Below are 17,724 nucleotides of genomic sequence, written 5' to 3' on the forward strand. Positions count from 1 at the left end.
CGCCCACCGCGCTCTTCTCTTCTCTGCCACGTAATCCTCTTCGACCTGCCCCGCGTTCCCCTCCGCACGCGCTCCTCGTGCTTTGTCTTCTTCTCCTCACGAACGCCTGTGGGTGGCGCTATCTCCTTACAGAAGGCCCCCTCTTCGGAAGTTTTTTTCCAAGGGAAAGAACTCAACTTCAGGAGAGCGACACCAGACGCGTTCGACGATCGCAACACAGAACACCGCACCACAGCGCGCACACTACACACCACACACAATACGACGGTCGTCAATGTTCGAAGCGTTCACAGACCTTCGCACACACAGCACAGAGAGCACATGGAAAGTCAACGGAAAGCGTCCATAGAGGGCGAAGAAACACGGAAGGCATACAAATTAGGTAGCCGACAATCAAAAACAAACATGAACACAGATAATGCCAACAAGAACAGGTGTGGGCTATATTCTTCCGTATTCCATTCTTCACATCAAACCACTTCACCGTCGCGAGAACTCTTTCAACTAGTACTTCCGTTTTCCTTTGTGAAACCGGTTTCTCCAAACCGGCCTCGGTCTCCACCATGGTTTTAAATGTCCCCGTCCTACGATGTTATTCACTCTGTTCTCCCTTGCCTTCGACACAGTCTGCTGACACATATCACACGATCTGACATAACTCTCAATGTCAGCCTGTACACCGGGCCAGTAAAACTCACTGAGCACCCTTGCTATTGTTTGCCGTATTCCATGATGGCCGGATAATGCACTCTTATGTGCCAACTTAAGAACTTGCGTGCGTAAGCCCTTCGGTACCACCGCTTGCTCAACGACTTGGCCGGGACACACTTGGTACGACCGGAAAAGAACACCGTCATCTGTATCAAAGGAGTGGGCGGTCTGTCCCTTGCCATGAAATATTTGCCCCAACTTCCTGCGACACACCTCTAAGGTCGGGTCTTCTTCCTGTTTGAGGCGAAACTCCGGCCGTGACAAGTGGAGTGTGTTCAGAGTGGGGCTTTTACTATTCTCTGAAACCTTTGCTGTCACCATAAGGGAAGGAACATCGACCGCACCCGTCATGGCAAGGGAAACTGCCTGATCAGTTAGAACTGGCGGGTCAACCGAGAATGGAGGTTTAGCGCCAGGGACATTGCCTATTATGATGTCGTACAGGGGTGTAGACAAACACCGCGCGATGGCCTTACCCGAAAAATATGGTGAGGAAATCACCACCTCCGCTTCCGGAACTTCTACACGGGTCCCATTGGCCAAGAATAATGTAGCCTGCTTCCCTGTAAGTGCCGCTGCCGGTACAAGGGACTCACGCACAACAATGCCGGTGCTGCCCGTATCCCGTAATACCGAACCAGGCTGGCCGAACACCTCACCGTGCCCCACGGGCATAGCAGTTTCCACCGGGTTGGAAGGACAGACCATCTCCCCCAACTGGCCCTCTACGCGCGTTACCACTGCAGTGCTATCGGGATGTGAATATCGAGGTGTCATGCAACAGGCGGACTCCTCACGGTCTCCTGGCCTCTTAGCTTTGCATGACTGGGCATCATGTCCTACCTCGCGGCACCAGGTGCAATACGATTGCTTCGGCTTCGTCCGACAATCCGCCGCCTTGTGCCCAGTCTTCTCGCAAAGAAAACACCGCAGGCGAGATTGTGAACCTGAAACCTCGTCCTTGGCTTTATTCATCGTATGCTCCCCCTGTTCCTTGAAGAACAACAAGTTATTTTGCCGCTGTGCTTCAAGAAAATGATCGGCAGCCTCCGCCAGCTTGGAAACTGTCTTGCCCTCCCGCTCACGTAAGAAAAGGGCTAAACGGGAATGACAGTTGTTAAGGAATTGTTCGCTCACGACCATCTCACGAACTACCTCAAAAGTGCGGCCTTCTCCCCGCATCTCGACCCAACGGTCAAAGAAGCTAAACAACCTGGCAGCATATTGCGAGGCCGTTTCTCCATCCTGGGGCTTGCTCTGGCGAAACTTCTCTCGGTACCGTTCCGCGGTGAACCTAAACCTCTGAAGCAAGGCAAGCTTCGCTTTGTCATAATCCACGGAATCCTCAGGCGAGAGCCGACCGAAGACCCTAAGTGCCTCGCCGCCAAGGCACAAGCTCAACGCCGTTGCCCACTTTTCTTTTGGCCAGCCCTGCCCCGTGGCCACATGCTCAAACCTCTTTAAGTAGGCATCGAGGTCATCCCGCGCTTCATTGAACTGCGGTATGAGGTTGTGCGGGTTAATGGAGCTGGTCGATGAGACGCTACGCTCTCCATGGTCACTCGGAGGATTTGCGCCACCCTCCATGAGCCTTATTTGTAGCTGCAAGTTCCGCGCCTCTAACTCCAAGCGTTCCTTCGCAGCCTCTCGCTCAGTTTCTAAATTCCGTGCCTCTAAATCCAATTTCTGCTTCGCAGCTTCACGCTCAGCCTCTAAATTCCGTGCCTCTAATTCCAATTTCTGCTTCGCAGCTTCACGCTCAGCCTCTAAATTCCGTGCCTCTAATTCCAATTTCTGCTTCGCAGCTTCACGCTCAGCGGCTCTCTCTTCCCGTGCCTTACGAAGCTCGTCCTCCACCCACGCTCGTAACTCCGCGCCGCACAAGCCCATGCGCTCGCCTAAAGTAACCAAATCTGAAGCGCTCATATTGTTCCTAAATTACCACAACAGGCAAATAAATAAAAACCGACCTCGTCCTGTCCTGTCGTAGTGGACGCCAAATTTGTGAGGACTCTGTGAGATTGATTGCAGGTCTTATTTTCAACAAACACCAAAGTACAAACAATAAACGAGGCGGCTTTTAACGGAAAGGAAACCAATTACAATATGAGCGAGAAGAAAGGGAAGGAACAAGAGAACAACGCAACAACACACGGGAAAAACACACGGGGGAACAGAACAAAGTGCTTACGAAAAATGCAGGAAAAAGAGTCAAAGAGGAAAGTTCACACTACTTGTCTTATTCGAGCAACGAGCGGGGAGGACTGGCTGGGTGTCGGGCAGTCAAGGAGTCTCTTGGCGTTCCAACGTCGATGAAACGCTACCGCAGCGTCAGCGTTCGTGGGCTCCCGGCACGGTTCCCAGGTCTGGTATCCCGGAAAAGGTCACGTAGGCGCCAGAGGCGGCCTATGTAGAGCAGCTGACGGATGGACGGAGAAGAGTGGCGCCTGGGCCTGGTGGTTGAGGCTCTCGACGATGGATGTCCAGGTCTGGTGGCCCGGACGTCTGCGGCTAAGGCCCAAGCCCGGAACTCGGGGAGCCAGCAGAACTCGTCCACGTCCGTCGCCCACCGCGCTCTTCTCTTCTCTGCCACGTAATCCTCTTCGACCTGCCCCGCGTTCCCCTCCGCACGCGCTCCTCGTGCTTTGTCTTCTTCTCCTCACGAACGCCGCTGGGTGGCGCTATCTCCTTACAACTTGACAGCGAGAATGTGTATATCACCTTAGTTGCCGCCAAAGGACTCCTAATTCCACGGAACGATGGGTGAACAAAATACACAAATCGACCATCTGTGCGTGGGAGGACCGGCGAGAGTGTGAATGTCCCGCCTTTTTGTCACGGTGGGAGGGTCGGCGAGAGGGTGATGTTCCGCCCTTTTGTGGGCGGGTTTCGTCAAGAAATGTGATTGGCGATGTTCGAACAACCAAGTTTCCCCAGATAGGTACCTGGGGAATTGAAAATGTATAAAACGTGGCTTCAGTGTGCTTCTAGAGGGAGAGACTCCTGATAACCTGCTATGTAAATAAAATCGTCTATCTTCTCTGGCAGTAACCGGCTGCATCTTATTCCGCACGTTGCTGGAGAGAAGAACAACTTCGGAGACCATCCCGAGGTACGAACCACAGTGCACTAACATATCTGGCGCAGTCGGCAGGATCTCCAGCGATGGGCGAATGAGAGCAGCAGCGGTGGACGGCGGACGAGACTGGTGGCGTGGACGGCGGACCCGAGAACGTCACTGAGGAGCCAGCGGCCTGCCAAAGCGAGTCCTTCCAGACCTGTGGAAGAAGAGAACACCGCGGAGCGACTCTTCAGAAGTCAGGCGAGTGCCTCTTGGTTTCCTGTCGGGCGCAGTTGATGACAATGCCGTATAACTTGCGAGACAGGGAGGTTAACACCACAGATGCGGAGTCGGACGGGGTTGAAAGCTTGCAGGAGTTGGCGGTGACCAGTGACGCGGTGGGGGATCTGAGTAGTGCCATGGCGGAAACAGCGTCGGAGCAGCAGATGAAAATGCTGGAGCTTCGATTTAAAATTGCTGAAGCAGAAAAAGAAAAGCAACGATTAATTCTGGAGAGCCAGAAGTTGCGAGCCCAAGAGCGGGCTGAGTCCCACGAAGAAGGTAACAGCGGAGCGCTAGCTGTGGATAGGTCAGAGGAGGATAGGCGCCTAAAATATGCATCCTTATTGAAAGGAGTACTAGCACCGATGCCGAGTCGGGAATTCCTAGTGCCCGGGTGGTTTGAGGATGTGGAGGCGACTCTTGATTCATATGACGTCCCGTCTGAGTGGCGGGCCGGGCTTGTCTTGCCACAGTTGAGTGAAAGAGCACGCGGATTGCTTTCTACGTTGACAGCCGAAGAAAGAAAGGACTATAAAAAAATGAAGCAAAGTATTCTAGATGGATTGAGGTTGTCAGCAGCAGAATATAGAAGGATGTTTGAGGGATCGGCAAAAGCAGCAGATGAGACATAGGGCCAATTCGCAATCCGGCTGGGAAACTATTTTGAATACTATACAAAAACCTCGAAGGCTACCACTTTTGCAGAATTAAAGCAGTTAATGGTCACAGACAGGTTGAAGGAGTGCTTAGCAGCTGAGGCACGGGCCCATATTGTTGTCAATGAGAATCAGAGGTTCCTTTCTCCGGGCGAAGTGGCCAAGCTGGCGGAGAGTTTCGACGAAAGCGTGAGATGCAAACCAGGGTCAGCAGCTCATTTGGGAGGCTATCGAAAGAGGCCGAGTGGGGACCAGAAGGAGCGGGCCAGTGGAACACCTCATCAATGGGAGAATTCTACTTTAAGAGGAATGAAAGGGCGGTGCTTTGAATGCAAGTCACCAAATCACTTCGCTAGAGATTGCCCTCTCAAAAGGACAGGGGATAAGGCAGGCAGACGAGGCCAAGAAAAACCAGGAGACCGCGCCGTGGTGGCTAAAGTGAATGCTCTTTGGAAGAAATAGCTCCCGCGAATGAGGTTGGCATGCAGGAAACAGAGAGGGTAGGTAGGAATTGCCTCGAAACAGTAACATTGAAAAGTTCGGAACAAAGCATTAATGCTGTGATTGATTCCGGGACTGAAATGACTGTTATCAGGCGAGCTCTAGTGCCGAAGTATGAGGCAGCTGGTTCCACAATAAAGCTGAGGGGAGCTTTCGGCGATGAAGTAAGAGCTGAGCTTGCATATGTACCTCTCAGAGCAACGGAAGGTGCACCGTTTGTCTCGTTCGACAAGGCACAACCAGCTTTGCTATGTGCGCTGACAGACAAACTGTTGGAAGGAATAGACGCGCTCATAACTCCCGCAGACTACAGACAACTCCTTGAAGAAAGGGCAGTTGTAAACGAAGTTGTTTCAGAGGCAGAGACCGAAGGCGGTGAAAAGGAGACGACAGAGCATAAAAATCAGCAGACGGGTGCGTCCTTGGCGGTTACGGGAACAGACGAAGAAGCCGAGAAAAGGCAGAGCGCTCGGCAAGTTTTCCGTGAGGCTCAGGAAAATGACTCGTCGCTGCAGGAGGCTTGGAAGCAGGCTAGAGCTGGCACACATGGAATGATAATCCAGGATGAGTTACTCTATCACCAGGAGCACGTAGTGGGACGCATGTGCACACAGTTGGTGCTGCCATCGCATAAACGACAGGAAGCACTAGTGAGGGCACACGATTCGCCTTGGGCAGGACATTTGGGAGAGCGAAAGACTTTGCAGCGCATAAAAATGTCATTTTATTGGCCGACCATGGGCCGGGAGGTCAAGGAGCATTGTCAGTCCTGCCACCAGTGCCAAATCAGGGCCCCTATGAAAACACAGGACCGCGTACCCATAACGGCATTGGCCAGGCCTAGTGCACCATTCCAGGTGGTATACATGGATTGTATCGGTCCACTGGATCCACCATCAGCAAGGGGACATCGCTACGCACTGTGTGTAGTTGATTTGCATACTAGATGGCCTGAGGTTGTTTGTTTGAGGTCCTTAACAGCTAAGGCTACCTGTGACGCGCTCACTCAGATATTTTCCAGAATGGGAGTGCCAGAGACCATATGCTCAGATCAGGGCACAAATTTTACATCAAATTTAACGCAAATTATGCTGCAGAAAATGGGAGCGACTCCCAGATTTTCCACTCCCGATCATCCACAAAGTAATGGACTGGTAGAGCGGTGGAACGGCACTTTTAAAAGGATGCTGTTTCACATTGTAAGCGAGCATGGACGTGAGTGGGATCGAATGGTGCCATTCCTGCTTTGGGCTTATAGAGAGGTGCCACATGCCATCACGGGTAAATCACCGTTCAAGCTTATGTATGGTAGGATGCCTGTCGGACCTCTGGCTATACTGCAAAAGACGTGGTCAGGAGACTGGGTGGTTCCCGACTCATTGGCAGTGCCAGCAGCAGACTATCTCGAGAAATTGAGAAATGATCTCGAGGAAGCCAGTAGGGAAGCGGCAAAAAGTAGCGAGCTCACGCAGCAAGCTTATGTGGGGAGGTACAACTTGAGGACCACCAGCAAACAATTTTCTCCAGGTGACCAGGTTCTTTGGCTGGAGAAAGAAGGCGATGGGAAGTTAATGGCACACTGGAAAGGTCCAGTAACAGTTGTGGAAAAGGTGCGGCCATATAGCTATACGATTGAGCTAAGTGATGGCACGCGCCGATCAGTGCATGCAAATAAGCTTAGGCCATACAACGCGAGGGTCAACACTGTAGGCATAGTATTTGAAGGCGACACGGAGTTTGGAGAACTTCCCGCGTGGTCAGATACAACGACAGCAGTTGAGCAGCTGGAACGGGTAACTCTCAGCCATTTAGATCTGCTGCAGCAAAGGCAGGTAAAGGAACTAATCGGGAAGCACTGTGAGGTGTTCAGTGATAAACCTGGCCGCTGCAACTGGGGAGTGCACAAAATCAAGCTAAAAGATGGGGCGCAGCTGAAGACTGCGTACCCTTACAAGGTGCCCATGGCACTCAGAAAGGAAGTTGACCGACAGGTGGCAGAGCTAAGGTCGTCGGGTTTGATATATCCGATAGAAAGCGCCCATGCACATCCCGTGGTGTGCGTTGCTAAGAAAGATGGCAGTGTCAGGTTATGCTGTGACTATCGCAAGCTGAATGAAGCAACGGAGCCTGATGCGTTTCCTATGAACCTGCCAGGTGACCTAATTTACGAGGTAGCGCAGGCAAAGTACATAACCCTGCTCGATATGCTAAGAGGATATTGGCAGATTCCGTTGGACGAAAAAAGCCCAGGAGTACACAGCATTTGTCACCTCGTCTGGACAGTACGCTTGGAAGGTTATGCCGTTTGGACTGAGAAATTCGGCAAGCACCTACCAAAGAATAATCAATCAGATCCTTGTACCACACCGTGAATATGCGTGCGCATATATAGATGACATGTGCGTCTTCTCGCAGACATGGGAAGAGCACCTCGAACACCTCGGAAGGGTACTGGCTTCGCTAGCGGCCGCAGGGCTCACAGTTAATGTCACTAAGTGCCATTTCGCGCAAAAGGAAGTGCGGTTTCTGGGTCATATCGTGGGGTCAGGAAAACACGGCGCAGATCCAGAAAAGCTTAGAGCCATTCAAGAAATTCCTGTACCACAAACAAAAAGACAGCTGCGTAGCTTTTTGGGGCTAGCAAATTATTACCGGGATTACGTTCCGGAGTATTCAAAGGTGGTGCTACCACTGACGAACCTGACTGGAAAGCGCGTGCCTCAGAAGATACCGTCGAAGGAGGATGCCGAGGGTGCTTTTATAAAGGTAAAGGAGTGTTTGACAAAGGCCGCAGCGTTGAGCGCACCCGATCTGAACAAAGAGTTCATTCTGGCCACTGATGCTTCAGATTATGCCGTCGGAGCATGTCTAGCACAGTTGGATGACGAAGAAAAAGAGCAACCCATTTCATTCCTGAGCAAGAAATTAGGCCCGGCCCAGTCACGATGGGCTACAATCGAGAAAGAAGCCTACGCCATCATTTGGGCGCTGGGAAAGCTTGACACGTGGCTGTTCGGTGCACGAATCAGGGTAATTACCGACCACAATCCCTTGAAATTTCTTACTCTGACCACGCCACTAAGCGCGAAGCTGACAAGGTGGGCGCTGGCTCTCCAGAAGTACAACATTGTAGTGGAGTACAAAAAGGGGTCTCTAAACGCAAATGCCGACGCTATGTCGCGTATGGTCGCCAATGACGAAAGCGAGTAAGATACCGTCGTCCGTTTTCGCGGCCTCGGTTTGCGAGAGGTATGGCATTGTTGGGTGCTGCGTTGGCAGGGGACCGAGGGGTACTTGTTGACAGATGAAGTGGGAGCAATGCGTCGAGCTCCTGTGATTGATGTGTGCAGCAAGTTCGAAGACTGTGCCGCACAGTTTTGTGGGGAGGTGTTGGGCTCGACGCGCCGTCTGCAGCGACGACACTTGGCGCCAGCGGGACTGGTTTACGTGAATAACGGCCGGTTCCAGCACGCTGAGTGTGTGTGTATTTGTGTACGCGTTTGCTTGCGGTGTCCCGTTCTGGGAAGTGTTTTGGGCGCGCACACGTGCGCCCGCCGGTGGCTCCTTACCCTCTCCTTCGAGGTCGAGAAACGGCCGTCGCCCCCTCCTTCACGGCCGAGAGACACTGCTGGCTAACCTTTGCGGCAGCCTTTGTCGGCGGCTGCGGCGGGGGGAAAGCGTGGCGGCGCAACCAGGGGACGGAGGCCCCTAAATCGGCTGTCGGCGGAAACGCGTCTGTTTGGATTCTCAAGTTCGCTCAAAACCGACAGCGGACCGACAGCGAAAGGGAGTCCATCATGGTGCGGAACGGCTCCGACTTGACAGCGAGAATGTGTATATCACCTTAGTTGCCGCCAAAGGACTCCTAATTCCACGGAACGATGGGTGAACAAAATACACAAATCGACCATCTGTGCGTGGGAAGACCGGCGAGAGTGTGAATGTCCCGCCTTTTTGTCACGGTGGGAGGGTCGGCGAGAGGGTGATGTTCCGCCCTTTTGTGGGCGGGTTTCGTCAAGAAATGTGATTGGCGATGTTCGAACAACCAAGTTTCCCCAGATAGGTACCTGGGGAATTGAAAATGTATAAAACGTGGCTTCAGTGTGCTTCTAGAGGAAGAGACTCCTGATAACCTGCTATGTAAATAAAATCGTCTATCTTGTCTGGCAGTAACCGGCTGCATCTTATTCCGCACGTTGCTGGAGAGAAGAACAACTTCGGAGACCATCCCGAGGTACGAACCACAGTGCACTAACATATCTGTGTTGAATGGATTCTATGGGAGGATTGGGGGCGTGGATTCTTTTCCCTCATCATACCCGAAGATTTCTTGAATGAGCTGCTCCCTGAAAGCCAGCTGATAAAATTTGGCATTTTAGGCAAGCTCTAAAACATCAGGATCGATGAAATAAGTTTTATCGATGTGGTTCAAAAGCCAGGACACTTTCCAAGTCTTGCCAATAGAAGCTGCCGCCACTGAATCATCCGGGTCCGTTACGTGCAAAAAACAAACAAAAAAAGCGAAAAACCAATTTTGAGAAATTATTTTGGATGGCAGAGGGCCAGAATAGATTATTCTGGTATTTCAGTAGAGATGCAGTCGTGGCAGGTCAACAATTCCAATGTATATGATGATTCCAATGAGCATCAGAATATCCAACAGATTCACGTCTTCCCATGAGCCGTCACGCCGAATTGCTCAAAATCTTCATCCATGCATACTTATTAGTGTTTCCGCACACGGTCTTCATCATTTCCGCTGTGAAGAGCATCAAAAAAAAGTCGAGAAGTCGAGCGAATCTCCGAGCGCCGCTCCGCAGCGATGTGCCGATATGGACACCTAGCTGTCGTCTTGGTTGAAAAACGCGACGCGACCTTGAGCATTTGGCAAACTGTCTTCGCCATACGTTGTCAAGACCTTGAAGCACAAAAATAAACCACTGTCATCAATTACAAACCGTATGCACCGCAGAAAACACACAGCGAACGAAAACAGAACTTACATGTAAGTACGCGCTGACGTTCCAGGATCCCGAGGCGAAGTCTCACTGTCGAAACCGAAATTTTCGACGCAATTTTTTTTTCTCATACTATATACTGATGTTGATAGCTCAGTGCAAAAAAGGGCCTGCACTTGTTCAGTAAAAGCGACTGGCTGCTCTTTGTGGAGAGCGCGGAAATACCAGCTAAAAAAGGAGGATGGGATACTGACTGTAAAAAGCACAACATAACTATCGTGTTGTAACGACACAAAGCTGTGTTGTAGAAGAGAAACTTGTGTTGTAGAACAGATATGTGTGTTGTACAGCTGTGTTGTACAACACAATATTTTTATACAACACACTAACGTGTTGTATAACAGGAGACTGTCGTGTTGTTACGACACACTACCCTTTTGTACAACAGGCAGATGTGTTGTAAAAGACTGCCCTTTTGTACAACACAAGGCTGCCCTGTTGTTACAACAGACTATTATGTTGTTCAGATATTGTTACAAAGGCTATACTCTTCTTTCACAAAAGTGTAACCGCATGACACGCCAGACTGTTATGTCATTGCCAAAGATGTACAACAAAATTTTCCTCTTTACCACGGCAACTGGAATGGTGAGCAGGTTTAATGACTTGTGGCCCACCAAGTTAAAAGTGTTTCATATTGCCTGGCCACGTCGCATGCACTCAATCTCATGTCTATAAAGCAATTGAGCTTGGTGAATAAGCTACTATTCCATTGCTATTGTGAGCAATGACTTGCAGAAAACAAGGTGACATTAAAGGTTTCTTCATAAACTAACTTCGTCAAAATGGCGTACAGCTCCATGCAGTAAGGAATCAGCGCACTCAAAGAAGCACAATTAATCCACACTAGTCATCACTTGTGCAATAGAGATCACTGCATGACTGCACACACACAATACAGAGATGCCATTGCTGGTACCAAAGAGTTTTTTTTTATTCTCCTCAGTCTCAAAAATGAGTCCAAAGATACACTTAGGAACTATACATTTGGCAGCCACCCTTGATTGTAACTAACAGTGAACACGTAGGCCATGTGTAGGCCTGCCTACATTTCAGAACAAATATGATTGTGCTGTATATAACTCAATGAATTGACAGTGAATGAATCACACAAACAAAGCACATTTACACAGAGCAGTTCTAAAGATGAATGTCATACAAGGTTACATCATGAAAATTGCACATTGTGCCATCAACTACAGTTTGCATGATGTCAAACAGCATGCAGCGAATGGCTAATAAGAAGCGAAAACAGGATGGCAGGTATGCTGCTCTTATCACTATCATTTAGTCTCTTAGGGACGTAGGTGTTGTATCACAAAGGCAGAGGTTGGGTGGTAGACATAAAAAGAAAAAATGGCCACAGATGAAGGTAGACTGGTGCACAATCCGGACCAAATAGAGGCTAAAACGGATTACCAGCAGCAAAAAATGACTCACGAGAAAACAGGCTATAGATATCTGCTGTCAAGGACATAACTGTCCAGTACACATGAAAAACGATTTATGGATATTCTATATCTCCTATCATGCCCTCATTTGATCGCCATATGACAGCACCCCAGTCCAACTTCCACCTCCATGACTGCTTGGAGCCACTACAACTATGCCAAATAGCAGAACTGCAAACAGCTCTCCGAAACAGAGAAAGGATTGCGGCTTCGACAGGCTATTCGCAAAAACGAAACAGATAGCGGGCAAAAACCCTATCGTCATTGTTGGGGACTTTAACGCTCATCATCCCGCATGGGGATACAAATATACGCAAATCAAGGGCAGAGAACTCTGGGACAGCATTCTCCACAATGAGCTCATCTTGATCACTGACCCCATAAAACCAACAAGACAGGGCAATAGCGTGAGTAGGGACACTACACCTGACTTAACACTCACCGGAGGCCAAATCACGGCAAGGTGGTGTAACACGGGGGAGGACTTAGGAAGCGACCACAAAATTATTGAGATCGTGGTAGAAGATGGACCGCCCACACCGAAACCCAAAAAGGTCGCAGCGGTAAATTGGGATCTATTCAGGGCGAACCTTCATACCCGAGGCGCAATCAGGGACATAGAATCTTGGGGCACAGACATTCTCGCGGCAGTTAAAGAAGCCACCGAAGAGGTGGAAGCAGACGAAACGCAAGAAGAGGTGGACAGGCGTATGATAGGCCCGTGGCGCAAGAAAAGGGAGCTAGAAGAAAAACTTGCTCAAAACAAGGGGAACAGAAACATACACAAGCTCCCAGCAAAACAGAATAGAGATATCGAGGAGCACGGGCTGAACTTAACCAGACAAAACTGGGGTAGTATCTGCGAACAGATGGACCGCAGAATCAGCAAAGCCAACACGTGGAAAATGCTCAGACATCTCTTAGGCCCGGACAAGACAAAGTATGAGGCAGGACAACAACTACAGAAACTCGTATAAAAATACGAAAGCAGTAGCGATCAACTAATCTCTGAAGTGAGGGACAGGTACTTGAGGTGCACACCACCCACACCCCTCCCCGAGTACAAGGGCGCAGAGAATCCTCTTCTGTATGTGCCCATCACCATCGGAGAGCTTAGGGCGGAGTTGAACATACTCAGAACTAAAACGGCCGCAGGTCCAGACAGAATCAGCAATCGCATGCTGAGGAATTTGGATGATGCATCAATTAGAAACCTAACAGCGTACATGCAGGAATGTTGGGATAAGGGTCGAATCCCACCTGCGTGGAAAGAGGCCAACCTAGTCCTTATTCCAAAACCAGGTAAGAAACTAAGTCTCGAAAACCTGAGGCCCATTTCGCTTACCTCATGTGTAGGTAAGCTAATGGAGCACGTTATTCAAACGAAACTAAACCGATTCCTAGAAGAACAAAAACTTTACCCCGACACGATGATCGGATTCAGAACACATCTTTCTGCATGCGATGTTATGCTTCAACTTAAAGAACAAGTGCTAGACAACGAAACAGCTGATACCAGAGTAATAGTCGGCCTAGACATGGCCAAAGCTTTTGACAACGTTGCCCACGCAGCCATACTAGAACGCTTAGAAACTTTAAATGTAGGGGGAAAGGTATACAACTACGTGAAGGACTTCCTTTCAAACAGAACAGTTACTATCAGCCTAGAAGGGAAGGAAGAGAAAGGCATAAGGCTGGGCAACAAAGGTACTCCCCAAGGCTCGGTCCTGTCACCAAAACTCTTCAACATTTCAATGATTGGCTTACCAGAGAAATTGGCGTGTATAGAAGGACTCAACCACACAATATGCGCGGACGACCTCACCCTCTGCGTTACCAGAGGCAGTGACGCGCACATCGAAGGTACCCTCCAAAGAGCGATCGAGGAAATTGAGTCGTACCTAAAACAAGTAGGACTCAAATGTTCTGCCGAGAAATCGGAAGCGCTCTTCCTCGGCCCACAAAAGAGACAAAGAAAGCCCCATGAACATGGGATAACGCTAACGGTAAATGGGGACAAAATACCCTCAGTGGAGATGATTAGAGTACTGTGAGGACTCTGAGATTGCAGGTCTTATTTTAAACAAATACAAAAGTACAAACAATAAACGAGGCGGCTTTTATCGGAAAGGAAACCAATTACAATATGAGCGAGAAAAAAAGGAAAGGAACAAGAGAGCAGGGCAGCAACACACGGGAAAAACACACGGTGGAACAGAACAAAGTGCTTGCGAAAAATATAGGAAAATGAGTCAAAGAGGAAAGTTCACACTACTTGTCTTATTCGAGCAACGAGCGGAGAGGACTGGCTGGGTGTCGGGCAGTCAAGGAGTCTCTTGGCGTTCCACTGTTGATGCAACGCTACCGCAGCGTCGGCGTCCGTGGGCCCCCGGCACGGTTTCCAGGTCTGGTATCCCGGAAAAGTCACGTAGGCGCCAGAAGCGGCCTGTGTGGAGCAGCTGACGGATGGCCGGAGAAGAGTGGCGCCTGGGCCTGGTGGTTGAGGCTCTCGACGATGGATGTCCAGGTCTGGTGGCCCGGACGTCTGCGGCTAAGGCCCAAGCCCGGAACTCGGGGAGCCAGCAGAACTCGTCCACGTCCGTCGTCCACCGCGCTCTTCTCTTCTCTCGCACGTAATCCTCTTCGACCTGCCCGGCGTTCCCCTCCGCACGCGCTCCTCGTGCTTTGTCTTCTTCTCCTCACGAACGCCGCTGGGTGGCGCTATCTCCTTACAGAAGGCCCCCTCTTCGGAAGTTTTTTCCAAGGGAAAGAACTCAACTTCAGGAGAGCGACACCAGACGCGTTCGACGATCGCAACACAGAACACCGCACCACAGCGCGCACACTACACACCACACACAATACGACGGTCGTCAATGTTCGAAGCGTTCACAGACCTTCGCACACACAGCACAGAGAGCACATGGAAAGTCAACGTAAAGCGTCCATAGAGGGCGAAGAAACACGGAAAGCATAAAAAGTAGATAGCCGACACTCAAAAACAAACATGAATAAACAAAAACAATTCCAACAACAGGTGTGGGCTACATTCTTCCGTATTCCATTGTTCACATCAAACCACTTCACCGTCGCAAGAACTTTTCCGGCTAGTACTTCCGTTTTCCTTTGTGAAACCGTTTTCTCCAAACCGACCTCGGTTTCCACCATGATTTTACATGTTCCCGTCCTACGATGTTATTCACTCTGTTCTCCTTTGCCTTCGACACAGTCTGCTGACACATATCACACGATCTGACATAACTCTTAATGTCAGCCTGTACACCGGGCCAGTAAAACTCACTGAGCACCCTAGCTATTGTTTTCCGTATTCCCTGATGGCCGGATAATGCATTCTTATGTGCCAACTTAAGAACTTGCGTGCGTAAGCCCTTCGGTACCACCGCTTGCTCAACGACTTGGCCGGGACACACTTGGTACGACCGGAAAAGAACACCGTCATCTGTATCAAAGGAGTGGGCGGTCTGTCCCTTGCCATGAAATATTTGCCCCAACTTCCTGCGACACACCTCTAAGGTCGGGTCTTCTTCCTGTTTGAGGCGAAACTCCGGCCGTGACAAGTGGAGTGTGTTCAGAGTGGGGCTTTTACTACTCTCTGAAACCTTTGCTGTCACCATAAGGGAAGGAACGTCGACCGCACCCGTCATGGCAAGGGAAACTGCCTGATCAGTGAGAACTGGCGGGTCAACCGGGAATGGAGGTTTGGCCCCGGGGACATTGCCTATTATAATGTCGTACAAGGGTGTAGACAAGCAGCGCGCGATGGCCTTACCCGAGAAGTATGGAGAAGAAATCACCACCTCCGCTTCCGGAACTTCTACACGAGTCCCATTGGCCAAGAATAATGTAGCCTGTTTCCCTGCAAGCGCCGCTGCCGGTACAAGGGACTCACGCACAACAATGCCGGTGCTGCCCGTATCCCGTAAAACCGAACCAGGCCGGCCGAACACCTCACCGTGCGCCACGGGCATAGCAGTTTCCACCGGGTTGGAAGGACAGACCATCTCCCCCAACTGGCCCTCTACGCGCGTTACCACTGCAGTGCTATCGGGATGTGAATATCGAGGTGTCATGCAACAGGAGGACTCCTCACGGTCTCCTGGCCTCTTAGCTTTGCACGACTGGGCATCATGTCCTACCTCGCGGCACCAGGTGCAATACGATTGCTTCGGCTTCGTCCGACAATCCGCCGCCTTGTGCCCAATCTTCTCGCAAAGAAAACACCGCAGGCGAGATTGTGAACCTGAAACCTCGTCCTTGGCTTTATTCATCGTATGCTCCCCCTGTTCTTTGAAGAACAACAAGTTATTTTGCCGCTGTGCTTCAAGAAAATGATCGGCAGCCTCCGCCAGCTTGGCAACTGTCTTGCCCTCCCGCTCACGTAAGAAAAGGGCTAAACGAGAATGACAGTTGTTCAGCAATTGCTCGCTCACGACCATCTCGCGAACCACCTCAAAAGTGCGGCCTTCTCCCCGCATCTCGACCCAACGGTCAAAGAAGCTAAACAACCTGGCAGCATATTGCGAGGCCATTTCTCCATCCTGGGGCTTGCTCTGGCGAAACTTCTCTCGGTACCCTTCCGCGGTGAACCTAAACCTCTGAAGCAAGGCAAGCTTCGCTTTATCATAATCCACGGAATCCTCAGGCGAGACCCGACCGAAGACCCTAAGTGCTTCGCCGCCAAGGCACAAGCTCAACGCCGTTGCCCACTTTTCTTTTGGCCAACCCTGCCCCGTGGCCACATGCTCAAACCTCTTTAAGTAGGCATCGAGGTCATCCCGCGCTTCATTGAACTGTGGTATGAGGCTGTGCGGGTTAATGGAGCTAGCCGGTGCGACGCTACGCTCTCCACGGTCACTCGGAGGATTTGCGCCACCCTCCATGAGCGTTATTTTTAGCTGCAAGTTCCGCGCCTCTAACTCCAATTTCTGTTTCTCCGTCTCTAAATTCCGTGCCTCTAATTCCAATTTATGCCTCGCAGCTTCACGCTCCGTCTGTAAATTCCGTGCCTCTAACTCCAATTTCTGCTTCGTAGCTTCTCGCTCTAACTCCAATTTCTGCCTCGCAGCTTCACGCTCAGCGGCTCTCTCTTCCCGTGCCTTACGAAGCTCGTCCTCCACTCACGCTCGCAACTCCGCGCCGCACAAGCCCATGCGTTCGCCTAAAGCAACCAAATCTGAAGCGCTCATACTGTTCCTAAATTAACACAAGATGGAAAGAAATAAAGACCGACCTCGTCCTGTCCTGTCGTGGACGCCAAATTTGTGAGGACTCTGTGAGATTGCAGGTCTTATTTTAAACAAATACAAAAGTACAAACAATAAACGAGGCGGCTTTTATCGGAAAGGAAACCAATTACAATACGAGCGAGAAAAAAAGGAAAGGAACAAGAGAGCAGGGCAGCAACACACGGGGGAACAGAACAAAGTGCTTGCGAAAAATATAGGAAAAAGAGAAAGAGGAAAGTTCACACTACTTGTCTTATTCGAGCAACGAGCGGAGAGGACTGGCTGGGTGTCGGGCAGTCAAGGAGTCTCTTGGCGTTCCACTGTTGATGCAACGCTACCGCAGCCTCGGCGTCCGTGGGCCCCCGGCACGGTTTCCAGGTCTGGTATCCCGGAAAAGTCACGTAGGCGCCAGAAGCGGCCTGTGTGGAGCAGCTCACGGATGGCCGGAGAAGAGTGGCGCCTGGGCCTGGTGGTTGAGGCTCTCGACGATGGATGTCCAGGTCTGGTGGCCCGGACGTCTGCGGCTAAGGCCCAAGCCCGGAACTCGGGGAGCCAGCAGAACTCGTCCACGTCCGTCGTCCACCGCGCTCTTCTCTTCTCTCGCACGTAATCCTCTTCGACCTGCCCGGCGTTCCCCTCCGCACGCGCTCCTCGTGCTTTGTCTTCTTCTCCTCACGAACGCCGCTGGGTGGCGCTATCTCCTTACAAGTACTGGGTCTTAGGGTACAGACAAACGGTAAGAACACCGAAACGATACGAAAACTCGAATCGAATGTAGGCCAGACGTGTAGACTACTC

At 50.7% G+C, this 17,724-nt stretch overlaps 1 pseudogene; it reads left to right on the forward strand.

Moving 5' to 3' along the window:
* Window positions 1-4,074: 4,074 nt before the first annotated feature.
* The window catches only part of LOC149346312 (uncharacterized), a 41,425-nt pseudogene continuing 27,775 nt past the window's right edge, over window positions 4,075-17,724 (forward strand).

This window comes from Amblyomma mixtum, chromosome 4 (genome assembly GCF_055824585.1).
Source record: "Amblyomma mixtum isolate Tamu chromosome 4, ASM5582458v1, whole genome shotgun sequence".
NCBI lineage: Eukaryota > Metazoa > Arthropoda > Arachnida > Ixodida > Ixodidae > Amblyomma > Amblyomma mixtum.